This window comes from Cygnus olor, chromosome 27, assembly GCF_009769625.2.
Source record: "Cygnus olor isolate bCygOlo1 chromosome 27, bCygOlo1.pri.v2, whole genome shotgun sequence".
NCBI lineage: Eukaryota > Metazoa > Chordata > Aves > Anseriformes > Anatidae > Cygnus > Cygnus olor.
Genome location: NC_049195.1, coordinates 4,332,397 through 4,346,353, shown reverse-complemented (window position 1 = coordinate 4,346,353; position 13,957 = coordinate 4,332,397). Strand labels below are relative to the sequence as shown.

Genomic DNA, 13,957 nt, shown 5'->3' with positions numbered 1-13,957 from the left:
AAGTTTCTGCAATCCATCAAGAGAACTGTGTGCAGGTGACCCCCGAATCACCTCACACCATTGTATTTTGCAGCAGGCAGTCCTTGTTGGAATTGCCCCTCTGGGCGATGAAAGCACTCTATGTGACACCTGCGAATTTGCCCTTTACTGCTGCAAACCCAAGCTGTTAAATATCACGCTCTTTTGGCTGTGATTTACTCTATTTATGGCCCTCCCTCCACCCAACCTTTCCTCATCACAAGGGATCAATTCTGGACATACAACAAAAGGCAACAATGGTTTTAATAAAAAACAGAAGGACAGGAAAGATTGATTTAGCCAATGAAGACATGCTGTAGCAATGGAGAAAAAGAAAGCAGGCAGACAAGAACGAATAATAACAATAAAAAAAGCACATTGGTGGCTATACCAACCCACAGGCACATTTACAGTAGATGAAACCAACTGTTTTCTTAATATCCCTTGTTTCTACTGTCTTCAACAACTCTTCTAATTTAAAGGTGTATACCTAAAAACGTTCCTGAGGTTCTTCTATTTGACAAGAAACTACTTCAAGGAAGAAGTATAGTCCTGTAAGACCTATAAGTCTTGATGCAGAAAAGCTAATTTCTCTTGTGACCTTGTGAAAGTCTTCTTTAACTTTTGTGTTATTCTGCTTTAGATAAAATGAGGACAGTACATGATTCCAGGCTTGCCAAAGCACTATCAAAATAAGGTCCACTCAGAACTCTGAATTTTTTAGACCACACATTAATAAAAGAGCATGCAAAAGAGCATGTGTGTAATTCCAAAAATAAATTAAAAAAAAAAAAATACTTTGCACTAGAATTCCTAAGATATCTGTATAAGAGAAGCCAAAGAAAATTATCAATCTCTTTTCTCTTGTGACCAGAAATATGCTTAATAATTTCAGGTATTTAATGTCTTTTTCTGGACAATAAGTAAGTAGAAAAGGAATTCTGTTCTGATGAAAATATTCTCCATGAAGAGTTTTGCAACATCTGTGAAAGAGATGTACTATTGTGTTTAATGAGAAGTGCTAAATATGGAAAAAAGCTGACCTGCTGAATACATAACCCAGCAATGAGAAGACAATGATCATCTGTAAAGTGCATGTCAGCTTGACCCAGGAGAAAAGGTTGCTAGCTGGTGTTTTAAGCTGCATGGAAATAGGTCAATCAGCTATATCAGTGATAAAGCAATCAGACTGGGACCATTCAAGTTCCTAAAGTGTTTTTCTAATTGTATTGAATACATTCAGATTAGCAAGGCAGCATCAGCAACTGTGAAAAGCAGAAGAGCAGCTCTTACTGAAAATTCTTGAATAATCAAGCACTGAGTACAATGACTGACAGGTTATTTTTCTACATATGCATATATGGAACTTAGTGTAAAACTTAGCAGAGATGTACAAAGATGTAGACTGAGTCACAAATGAAAACAGGAATCAGTATATATTCCCCTTATTTCTGGATAGTTTAATTCAAACTGCTTAAATGTATTTCCTGTTTTTATTGTTCCACAAAGGACGCTTACCCTGGTCATAAACCTGCTGCAAAGCAATACCCCACCATGTTCACTGTGATTTCCAATCTCTGTTCAATAATCTGGTATTACCAGCATGGGCTACATCAGTGATGAGCATCATTATAAGAATGCCTGTGGAAGATGTGACTCAGTCCTTCAGGCACCAGACTTTTGTTGAGTCTAGCCTGCTCAGCCCCCCACTATACTGAGTATCAAAATAATAAACAGTGTGGAAAAGAGATCTAGTCACCACCTGTTTGACATGAAATTTCTAGGAACTGTTCTGATATATTTTATACCTGCAACAATTTTTCTCTATTTTTGTGCATTTCAGTTCTCTAATCTGTAAAATGGTGAGCATATCACCTCAGAAAAAAATTGTAAGGACTTAATGAAATGTTTATCAAAATTGACTTATATTTGCAAATCAAACCGGTTTACAAAACTGTTTAATTATTGCTTTTTAAGCTAAACAATACTATTTCAGTAGTACTTAATGATTCCAGCATAAATCATTGGAGTAGGTCTTGTGTATTTAATATTTTAGAACATAGATTCTGCCCCCAAATAATTTACAACCAGAACAAGCGAGACAAAAGGACATTTTACTGACCCTATTTCAAAGGTATGTTTGATGACGAGTCAGAGTAATATGCCCAAGACTACAGGAAACTGTTGCCCTAGAGGCCCACTTCTGCATCTTTACAATAAAACCTGCCTCTTTTCTGCTATTAGGAATGTGGTATTCTTGACTTAATGAGGTCCATAAAGTTAAAATCTTTTGAGGATATTTTGGAAATATAACCATTGAAATCTTCTTTAACAAGGAGAAAAATGTGCTACACCTGAATTTATAGCCATTACCAGTGCACCGTACTTTAAATATTTCCAAACCCTTTTCTCTTAGAACTTTACAACTCAGTTTTCATAATGGTTCAGTAAATATAAACTATATATACATATATATGTCTACAAGAGCCCCACTACCAGAATCCCACTAGCAAAACTAATATTACATTGCAAATATGGTCAGTAGGAGAGGGCAGTAAAACAGATTACCATATATAACTGTCTCTCAGAAACCAATTTGACTTTTATTATGCTCCTGAATGAAATGATTACATGATCTATAGAATATTGAGCCTTGTGATGATTCAGGACAGAAAGGCATTATGCTGTATCATTTATATGTTTATCTAGTTATTGTCTCCTTACTAAGTATTACACTTTAGGAGTACAGAAGACTGCAATGCTCAGCTATACTGCTGTGATTAAATAATTGCTTACTGGGCTGCAGACATGGTCTAAAACGTTTGCTTATTCTCAAGGTGTGAGTTTCTAACAGACAGCGAAGACACACCTCTTTATTATGGTGAACTGGGTGCTGCACTTTATATATTTCCTATATAAATAGGAAATGATTTTGATTACCAGAACTGCAAACTCTTGCAGAAAATCATGTAGCCAGAGGTCTGTGTTTGTATCTGCCCAGAGGCATAACATCCAACAGAACTGTACACTGATAGATCATCTATGGTGAAGATCAGATCCACCACTGTCTTTTTGCCCTCACCCAAGAAATGAAGTACCCAGAAGCTCTAACATCCAGTTCCAGCCTTGAAAAACAGTACAAGTGCTTTATCTTCTTGGTTAAGCTAACATATTCAAGCACTGATGCATGCGTGGAGTTGAATGAATCCTGAACTAGATATTTCAACATATAAAATGACTTTAGGGTGATCAGACAAACTTCACGTTGACTTTCATTTCAAAAGATGTGAACATCACAAGACTTAAGTTACGGTAAATAAACTGATAAGAATTACCTGTGAAATGCAGTTTTAGTTCAGCCACTGCTTGCTCAGAAGGCCTGCAATAACATGCATGCAGAAATCAAGGCTGTTTTTACTTTGTCTTCACTATCAGGTACCTCATCAGGATCACACGGTACTATCTGTTGTGCCAGCATTCAGCCTCCTTGCCATTTGAAATCATCTGCAAAACCAAAACATGTTCTCAAGCCAAATAAATCTTTAATAGCTGGAGTCAGCAATGTCGTCTCAATGTGCACATAACAATGTCTGGCTCTCTCAGAAACCAATGCTAGAAAACCATAGAGAAGCGCATAAGTCAGTCTTGGAATTTGCCACCATTCAAGTGAAACAAATGTGTTGCTCTGCACCCTCAACAGCAACGTACTTTTCAAAATAGCCCATGGCAAAATTTTCAAGAAAAAGTAAAGCAGCTACCACACAAAGCTGCCTTTGGCAGGAGGCTTTTGATTTCATGTCTTTGAAAAAAAACATTATACTCCATGAAAGAGAAAGATGTAATACCTGCTGAAAGAAAGTATTCTTGTTCCTTCCTCACAAATCCCATACATATGTGCAAATTCATCAAAGTATACATCTTAGTAACACAATTTCATCAGCTCTTAAGAGGCCATTTTTCAATAAATAAAAACAGATTTGATTTTTTTTTTCTTCACAGAAGCAGAAGGGTCAAAGTATTTCAGCAGCAAAATCTTAAACAACCCTCCAACCCAAGCCATTCTATGATTCTGATTCTTTTAGACACGTCTTGTAGACAGAATTTCTCCTGAAAAGGAAGGTGGAACACTAATTTCTCAGGCTGTATAAATGGCATACATTTTTGTGGCAGAGAGGAAGTAAAGCAAAGATGAGCTTTAACTGGTACAAAAGAATGGTGTTTGCTCCCCTAACAAATACAGATTTCATCCAGTAGGAATGCAGGCTCTTAGGAGCAAGGATATAGGATGCATATTTCTGCATAAACCACTGATATTGCCACCTTCAAGTTTCTGAAATATATTAATTAACATCATTTGAAACATAAAAATAACAATAGCACAGAAAAGATAAAAAATATTTCAAAGAAACTAAACTGACTTGGATCTTATTTTTCTGTACAAATCCAATAGCTTATCCTAAATGAAATGCTAACTTGGAAAATCATATAGTTCTTAAGTTTTATGACAAAATTGCATCCTTTATTTCAGTTATTGACTGGTAAATTCTATATAAAAATGAATTTAATGTAAGGCACGACATTTAATATATTAGAGTGGTATGTAGTACTGCAAATAGTGACATCACATTTTTCCCATCCATCTTTGCAGTGAGGGTCAAGTTTCTTTGTACCGCTAAAATCTACATTAGTTCCAGTGGAAATAATAGACTATTCCAGGTTCCTATCACTGAGTTTAAAAAGGAATGTGGGGCCCCTTCTGACTTGAGTATATATCAATCTAGTTTAGAAATTATTTTTTTAATGAAATACAATACATTGTAATGTCATATGTTGTGCAATATAGAACCTCAGAATGGGAAAGCAGTTTTAACAAGTGAAATTTAGAATTAGTATTGTAATTGGGGAATATAAATGAAGTGTCATTCAGTCACTAGAGAACTGTTATTTTGGTAGATATTGTATAACAATCTATATCTCTTTTTTTACCCAGCTACGAAGTACAAACTCTGAAGGACTCAAAGCCCTTTTAGAAATCCAATTTGTGTAAAGCAAGGTAGAAAAGCTTAAAAAAAAAAAATCAACCCACAAACCTTGCTATTCAAAGCATGAATGCCCCCTTCAACCTAGTATTTCTATTGAATTTATAGACTCTTCTTATGAATACATGTCGGGCACTCTGGCATGCTGCTAGGTTAAGGGTTCTCCCATCTATTGATCTCAGTACAATAAGGAGTAATCAGAGCCACTGAAATTTGATTTCTATGTGATGGAAATGTGCTGAATCATAGCTTATTGTTACACCCGTGTGTTTCAGAAACATTTATAAAACGGGTAAAAGAAGGGCTAAATCAAATCATATTCAATGCATGCAGGAAATGTCTTTAGAAGGCACTGAAGGGTCACCAAAAACAAACCCTGTATGGAGAAAGAAACCCTAAAATAAAAATTAGAAACAGTGGGAGTAGCAGAAGTATACAGAAAAAAAAATCTCAGAAAAAAAAGGGCTAAATTCTAATTAAATAAAGTTTTTAAGATCAGAGTTATAAATATATATGTGAACTATATCATCTCAGGCAGACGCAATTACCTGTTTTAGAGTTGCAGTTAGTTACACTGATGAATTTGGTTTACTTCAAGTCCTATACCAGAAATGGGCTGTGAACTTAGTTCTCACTGCTGCAAATAAGAGCTGAAGGTGTTTGGCAATTTGCAAATTCAGTCCAAAGACAGAGAGCACAGTTGACAGCACCTTCTGATACAAAAAACTTATTGGTGCAAGACTGGGATGGCAGCTAGTGGAATGAATGCCGCTGCACAATGAGGAAGACAAATTCCAACCCAAATGAGTGTGATGAAAGCTATCGAAACATTTCATATCTGTTCCCACCATGATAAATACTACATACATGCCAGTAAATTATGTACATATTAGATTAGTTATTAGATTAGAAAACAGCAAAGAGTTTTCATTGATATTGGGACTACACAAAATCTATCCAAAACCACCTGTAGAAAGGTTTCAGATGCTGAATACACGTCACTGAAACTGAAACAGCAGAGGCCAGGTGACATCACCACAATGAGGAGGTGAGGAATTAGTAAGGTACACGATGTATTTAGTGACATAGCTAGAGAAATTAGCAAGTGACTAACCTGCTATATGAGTATGTGTTTATGAATACAAATACAGACATCTATAAGAAGTATGCACCTATATAGGAGAGGGATATAAGACAGCTTGTCTCTTATATAGAGCTAGCTGCGGGTATAAATCTAGTACGAATTATTTCAAATCTACAAAACCAGATCACTGTGAAAAAAGAGTTAACAAATGCAGCATCTCCCCCACACTGAATGAGTCTCATTTTAATGCAAAATCTAAGCTTTACTTTTCATTTAAAAATTCAAGCAGGTTTAAAAACACAGTCTGTTCTTAAGACGTAAAAGCACAAATAGTATCTCCATTACTTACCCATTACTTCTGTTTCTTCCTCTGAGCTCGGTTAGGGTGTATAAATACTTCATGAGAATTTTATTTATAGAGTCTCAAATAAAGTGAAGCTTTGAAACCAAAAATACTAACTCCGGGCTCCCCTGGTATAATAATTGGTTGCCTGTAAGTATAAGAGTTAGTTGAAAAGTACATATTTGTATCATAAAACACAATTTAGGTTAAAATGAAAAATCTGGATTTTAAAAGTTGAAGGCAATCATTTAAAAACAAACAAACAATAAGCTCAGCTGCATCTAAGAATAACAAAAATAACATTGGTTTCTTTTGTGCCAGACTGACAAATCTGATCATCTACAGAATGATTTGAGAAACATCCTGGGTGACAAAGAGGATTAATATTTTTGTTAATAATGTTGTTGCAATTATGTATTAGTGGGGGTATCACAATGACACTGTAAATTAAATACTATTAATTAGCTGCTATGTTCCACCCTGGAGATGGCATCATTTCAGAACTGCTGACAAGAAAACTAATGAATGTCAGCTTAGCTTAGTTGATAGCTTCTGTGGTCTAGATATCTGCCCAACAGGGGCTAGATTTGGATCAGCTGGGTCAGTTTGCAAAAGCCACGCATTCATTTAGGTCTTAAAATTCAAGGGGTATGGGGCAATGCATCAAGGCCTGTTTCTCACAGAGCTCCCCACTGCCCTTACATACCGTCGATTAACAAACAGCCCCAGACTCCTGGCACGATCAGCAGCGCCACACATCTGCCTTGGCATGAGTGCTCCTCGTGGTCAGCCAGCTCCTTGGATCCAAGTACTCAGGGAAAGAGGGAAGGTGATTTAGGGAAGCCAAAGTCAGTGGGCAGCAAAATCCCTAGGCAGGGAAAGAAGGGAAGGAAATTCATAGGCCTGGCCAGGAAGGCAGAACCCCAGCCTTCCAAGAGCATCCCATTTTAACCTTGATAATTAGCATAACAACTCATTTCTCTAAGTCCATTACTAGCAGTGAGGAAGACCAACAAAGCACGCTATCAGCACGCTGCCTTGCCTTTGGCTGCATTTCCAGTGAGTAGTAAAACCGCCGAGTGGCTGAGATAAACACAACAGACATCCTGAGCTCACCAGCAGGGATTCAAACCTGCAGCTCGGGCTGGCGGCACATCCAGATGCTCTCCTCGCTCCTCAACCCAAAGCACACTCGGGCAGGTCAGCTCCTCTGGCTCCTCTAGAAAAGGGTAGCCAAAGTCTGCGAGCCAGCCGGAGTGTGTCCTGTAATTAACTCTTCCATGAACAAGTACTCCTTGCTATTTGTTGAGAGTATTTGCTATACATTTGTGAGATTACAAACACAACAAAAAAAAAAACCACATCAGTCTATTTCATTTTGTGGCGTGAAATAACAAACACAGCTCTATTTAACTATAAAACAGCTTAAAATAAAGAGAGGTGGGTGTTGGCATTTTTGCCTCTTGCAAAATGATTATGAAATTAACCTTTTATTTGATAACATACAGAGAATAGATTGGAAAGTGAATGTGCATATGACTCAGAGTAAAGATTCCAACCTGTCTGTGGATTTGAGCAAGAAAATACTAAAGGGACCAGGGAGCGGCAGAGGAGGGAGCAGCCTGAGGGGAAGTCCACACCTTACCCTGAGGGATGAACAAAGCCTGGAGAGTCACATCCAAACCAAAACTATCACATTCTGTTAGCAAGAATGCTATCAGCACCGAACAAATCATAGCATCTCTGCTCTCTTACCCCCCAAAGAGAAATCCATTGTAATGTTGAGCTCCTGGGGCCTGGCTGGCGAGCTTTAGGCCTGCTGTTGTCTGAGGCCTCCTCTTCCCAGTCAGCAGAGCCCAGGTAGAGCCTGGAGCACCCAACTCTGAGGGGAAAAAATACAAAACAGTGGAATCTGTGGCCTATGGGGCATAGAATCACAGCATCATAGAATGGCCTGGGTTGAAAAGGCCCTTAAAGATCATCTAGTTTCAACCCCCCTGCTCTGGCAGGGTTGCCAACCACTAGAGCAGGCTGCCCGCAGCCACATCCAGCCTGGCCTTGAATGCATCCTGGGGACTCTGCTCATGCACAGGAGGTGAGGCCTGGCAGGGCAGCCTCCATCTCCAGTCCTTAACAGCAACAACATCATGTGCAATGCATATCACAGACTGTGTAACCACCCGCATGTTTAATGTTCTGCTCCCTTTGAAAGGCCACTGTCAGCTTTTAAAAACAGGCTGCCGTTTTTATAATCACTGCTGTATTTTCTCGCCATACTTTGCACGAGACATCATTGTGCTGCCCAGAACCAGCGATGGCACTGCATGCTGCCTGCGCTTGGTCCTGTACTTTGTTTTCATGAGATTAGATAATTGATTGTGCTCTTCCTGGGAGTGAGTCAGAGCCCATCAAGACAATTGCTCGAGCTTCAAAGGGCTTTGTAGAAAGAAATCCCATGTATTGATCTGCTCAGCAAAACAGGGCTTTCAGCATTGAGAACTGCAGATTTCCCAAACAGTTTTTCAAAGGGACAAGAGAACAGAGCAACTTTGAAGGCATTTGTGGAAAGGCTGCTATTCCAGAAGTCCAAGTTTTTAGTCAGCTCTGCAACATTTTGTTTTCAGTTTATTCTTTTGGGAAAGCAAGAAACTCTCCTATTTTCCTTTTGGAAGTAGCAGTTATTAAATAGTTTATAAATGTATTTATAAATAGCTAATGAAAATGAAAACTCTACGTGTCATTATTCTGTTGACTTTGGAAAACAAAACCAAAAGATTTGTGTTTCTCCAACATGGTGGAACTAGCACTGTAATGGGAGAGGGAAAAGTTGTACCACTCCTTTGCAGAGGTTAAGCAGGCAGACAAGGAAGACTTTGGTAAATATATCAGAATGTCCTTAAGTCTCAATTTTGCCACTATATTTATTCATAGAGCTGTACCAATGGAAAAGCAACAGAAGTTTCTCAGAGACATGAGGGTTTGAAAGACAGACATCACATTAGATACCTTGTCCTTTTTTAGGCACTATGATACATATCTCTTCAGATGCAAGAACACATCTTCTCTTCACTTTTTTACTAAGGTGATGTGATCTTCATTCATTGGATTGTTTTCAAACAGTCTTCTGCGTATTCTCTTTCTTGAGAGCGTACAAAGTGATCTCTTTAGCATACTGCATGCACCAGGAGAGAACATAGGTGTTCTGTGCTTCTTGGAAAAAACTGGAAACACTTAATTCAATTTTCTCTAGTATAACTGTTTTCCTTTAAAAATTAAGTTGGATATATGCAGTAAGTAGATGTAAATTATTTAATTCCTATTTTATTCTGTTTCTTAATTTTGTAGTGTTCTCTTCCCCTCAACACCTCCTTAAAAAAAAGAAAAAAGCAACAACAACAAAATAACAAGTAGGTATCAGGACTGTTAATAATTGATGAAGCATTTGTAAACCCTTAGCAAATGAACAGTCAAGTGACACATGAATAAAACATTTGAAAAAAGTCTAACAGCATTCTGAAGCTGAGCGTATTATTCTAAAGCAGCCTGCATGTAGTATGAAAAGAAAGGCTGGGGAAAGTGCTGGACCTCTGCTTTATTTGCATATGTTCGGTAGGGAAGGTTGTGTGGAAGGGGTCTTTAATAGTTATTTGGTTCAAAATACTTTCCACAGGTTTCACAACAGCTGGTATCTCATTCTTTCAGTAACGGTTCCTTTGTATAGTTTCTGCATTGCTCTATTTCTTAATAGTTACTGTGAGATTAATACACTCCCTAGCATTGATGTTATACTGATACAAAGGCTCTTTTATTGGCATTACTTACTTCTCACAATTTATTGAAGCAATATTATGTTAGTACTATTTCACTGTTATTTCACCATAATGCTTTTGCATTGTTCTATACACACAAATCTCTGTCTGCTGCTTCATACATACCACAGTAAGTGAAAAAGACACAATGGAAATAATGCATGCATGAAATACAGAATGCAGTGACTAATAAAAAGGTCTGAAATCGACATGACCTGGATTTCACTTGAGTGGTGGTAGCCGACAAAGTACCCACTGTTCTCCTTTGCAGAGAGCACCTTCCTCATTCCTGTCATCAAATAAACAGGATGTTTCACTGCATCAGATTCTGAACAAAGGGATAAGAGGATGCATCAGCTTTCAAACAATAGCAGTAGGATTTCATCATAGTGTCAATGAAAGAAGATTTAATTAATTTGCTTTACCTGTCTCGGCTTGCACTAGACAAACAGAAGAGGACTTTTAGTGAAGAATATTAAATGTGAAGTTTTAAGAAGAAATTGCTGCATATTGTCAAGCTTGTTAGTTGCTATGGATGGGAGTGAATCAAAAATCCAGCTTCTAAACTCCTCCATTCTTGACTTCAGAGAACTGATGGATATTGAAATACATCTTTAAGGCAGAAAACCAGTGGATTTATACTGGGAAAAACCATCACACAGGAATTCTGATGCTATGTTACTGTTTGGCTGATTATTTTTTTTTTCCAAATGGACAATCATATTTAGATGTAGCCTGCAGAGTTTAAAAAAAGTGTTCTGAGATTCACACTCACACATTTCTGTCGAAAAGCTTTGCAGCCATACAGCACATAATTATCATTGCTGTTTCCTCTAAAAGGTCATCAGAAGCTCACAAGGTGGTGCTTCCATTCTGCACTAGTTACACTCCTTTCCTTTTGTGTTTCCATTTGCAAGTTATAGATTTCCTATACATTTCAATTACAGTCTTCCCCCACCTCATTTAAATACGTTGCTGGAGTAACAAAGGTTTAACAGAGAGACTGCAGAAATAATTATGTGATAACTAGTCTTTCAGTGGGGGCATTAAATATGACTTTCACAGGGTAGGCATTGGCAAAGGATGGGGAGATGGAGGAAGAACTGACTGAGCTCATGCAGTTTTGATTAGAAGTCAGAAACCATGTTTAGCTGTCAAAGATACTGTTAGGGAAAGTTACCACAAAGGAATAAAAGGATGGAAGAAGAAAAGAATCTCCCTTTCTCAGGAATGTTTGTACATTTTAAATGACAGTTTGAACTGCAGAAAACGCTTGACTGAATCTTGCATTATTATCTTTTTACTTCAGCTCTAATACAAAAAGGGTGGTGAGGAGAATGTCCTGATGATCCTGTCATTAGAGTCACTAGATCACAAACTGGTAATTCTAATAAAAGCAGCTAGAGAGAGGATAATAAATATATGACTCCAAGTTCTGCTTTTTAAAGCACTTAAATAAAATTTTCATGTCGAATTTATTGTCTAATATCAAGTTAGGGGGAAGGGTTTATGCACCATTAAACAAGCAGATCCTCACTTTTTTCTTTCCCTTTTTTTTTTTTTTTTTAAATCAAGTAGACTGAAATCAGATTCCAGTTGTGATAAATTAACTGGTTTACGTAGCCAGTTAATAGCAGGTCCACGTTAACATGAAGTAACTGACAGTCCACAAAGTAATTGCAAGCTGTTTTTTTTTTTTTTTTTTTTTTTACCACCTTCTTTACTGTAGTTACAGGTCTTGCCAACCTTTGTTGTATTGCATAGCATCTCAGAAAACATAAATAGAATGAGAGGCAATGTTAATATGTTGTTCGGATATTTTTCTAGTTGTTTGATGGAAGCCCAAGGAAATGCTTTGCTATGATAAATGCCACACGCTACTGTAATGCAAATGAATGCTCTAATAATGGCAAGGAACTGCCTTATGAAAGGAGTGTGTTACAGGTTAAATTAACTCATTACAGTAACATAATTTCCTCAAGAATCTTTAAACCCTTATGGTTAGGTTTTCAAACTGACTAGGAATTTCAGTATTTTAGCCAGCACTCACAGCCTTGAGCCCTTCAACGTACAGCTGTCATGGAATTTCTTACAGGACCTTTGCAGGAAGGTGAATTTCCCTCAGTGTGTACTGTATGACCCAAATCACACAGCATATTCATTGCTCTTGATTTTATTTTTTTTAGTTCTCCCTTCACGGGTCTGGAATGCTACTGGCTTTTCGGTTAGCATCTTAGTTCAGATGAGGAGTGTGCTTTAGAAGTTAATTGCCTGATCATCTTTATTTCCTATGCTTTGGTTCACACATGGAGTGGTCTCAGAGTGTGTAAACTAAAGAGGTTACAAAGCCTTCCTCTTGTATCTGGGGAGACTGGAGATAAGACACAGTTCATAGATTTAGAAAGGCCATAACAGCCATTACGATCCAGACAGCCTGACCTCTACAGAACAGGCCAGAGAACGCTGCGAGACGATTTCCCTGTAAACCAGATGAAAATGCCTGAGAGACACACAGCATTTCTATTTAAAGAACACAGGTGCCAATTAACCACACCAGCTCTACATAAATTATTCAAGTCACTCATTATCCTCACTGTTAAAAAAAAAAAAAAAAGACAGTTGATCCCCCAGATTATTATTTTTACAGGATCAGAAGTAAGAGAGTTCCACAATGCCTGAAACGTAGCCCTACACACAAAGTCTGTTGCCATCTCCATCTGGGTGGACCTAGCACGGTCCCACAGATGCTCCTGAGGTTCCTCTGCACTCACCCTGTGTAAGTGAGCAAACTACAGCCCCAAACCAGATTTTGTCTCCAGCACCACTGAAAGCATTATTCTCTCTCCAGGCAGTTTCTCAATGAACATTTACTAACACAATATTTTACAATTAGCAGTTGTTCCATTACATATTCAGGAAAGATAGTAAGCAGGTATAAATCTTTGGTTTCACCTCCATCAGTATTTCTGTCCCTGTCTGTCTCTTTAATTGCTATTGACTACAGAAGGTATTTTTTCATTGAGGCATGAGGTAAAGTGATATTGATTACAGTAAATGAACTTTTCTGTAGTTAGAGTCAATTGAGAAGGTACGGAGAAGAAACTGCAAGCATGTTTATGTTCTACATGAGTAAAATTCCTCTTTAGAAACTCTCTGACCTAGTTCCTCGTGCTTGACTAAAAGATTGTTTGACATAAACCCACATTTCTCCTGTTTAATGCAAAAAAAATCTAAGGCTGGAGTTTAGACAGAATGAAAATCAGCTGCGTTTACTTGATGTATTGAAATAGAAGAGAAGGAAATTAGAAACAAAGCAACTTTAACTTTTAATCTCTCACATAAGGAGCTTTTGCCTTTTTTTTTTTTTAAATCACAACTGCATATTTCATTCTGGAGAAATAGTGGTGTGAAAACAAAGAAATCCCTATCAGCAATATACTTGATTTTATGTATCTCCTGGTACATAGTGCCACATTCAACTTGGTTTGTGATTGAAAAAGTGCAAGGATGTAGGCACCTGCCACAATTCATCGGTGTGTTTGAAATATTCAGGAGGCAGAGAATGTTGCTCCCCATTTCAGTGCACTTAACAGGTGTGACCAAGTCACTTTCATCACAGCTCTGCGTAAGCCTTATTAATTTAAGCACTTTATAAACTAAAAAA

At 37.6% G+C, this 13,957-nt stretch overlaps 1 protein-coding gene across 2 annotated transcripts in view; it reads right to left on the bottom strand.

The window, feature by feature from the left end:
* Positions 1-13,957, bottom strand: part of UNC5D (unc-5 netrin receptor D) — a 214,688-nt gene that overhangs the window by 190,229 nt on the left and 10,502 nt on the right. Inside the window, exons 1-4 of one of the 2 annotated variants that reach the window (XM_040538039.1) lie at positions 8,125-8,250; positions 7,191-7,352; positions 6,491-6,632; positions 3,354-3,522 (exon numbers count right to left, since the gene is read on the bottom strand). The gene's annotated coding sequence lies outside the window, so the exon portion shown is untranslated. Of the gene's footprint in view, positions 1-3,353; positions 3,523-6,490; positions 6,633-7,190; positions 7,353-8,124; positions 8,251-13,957 lie in introns of those variants that run through there. The other variant, XM_040538038.1, reaches the window with a different exon arrangement.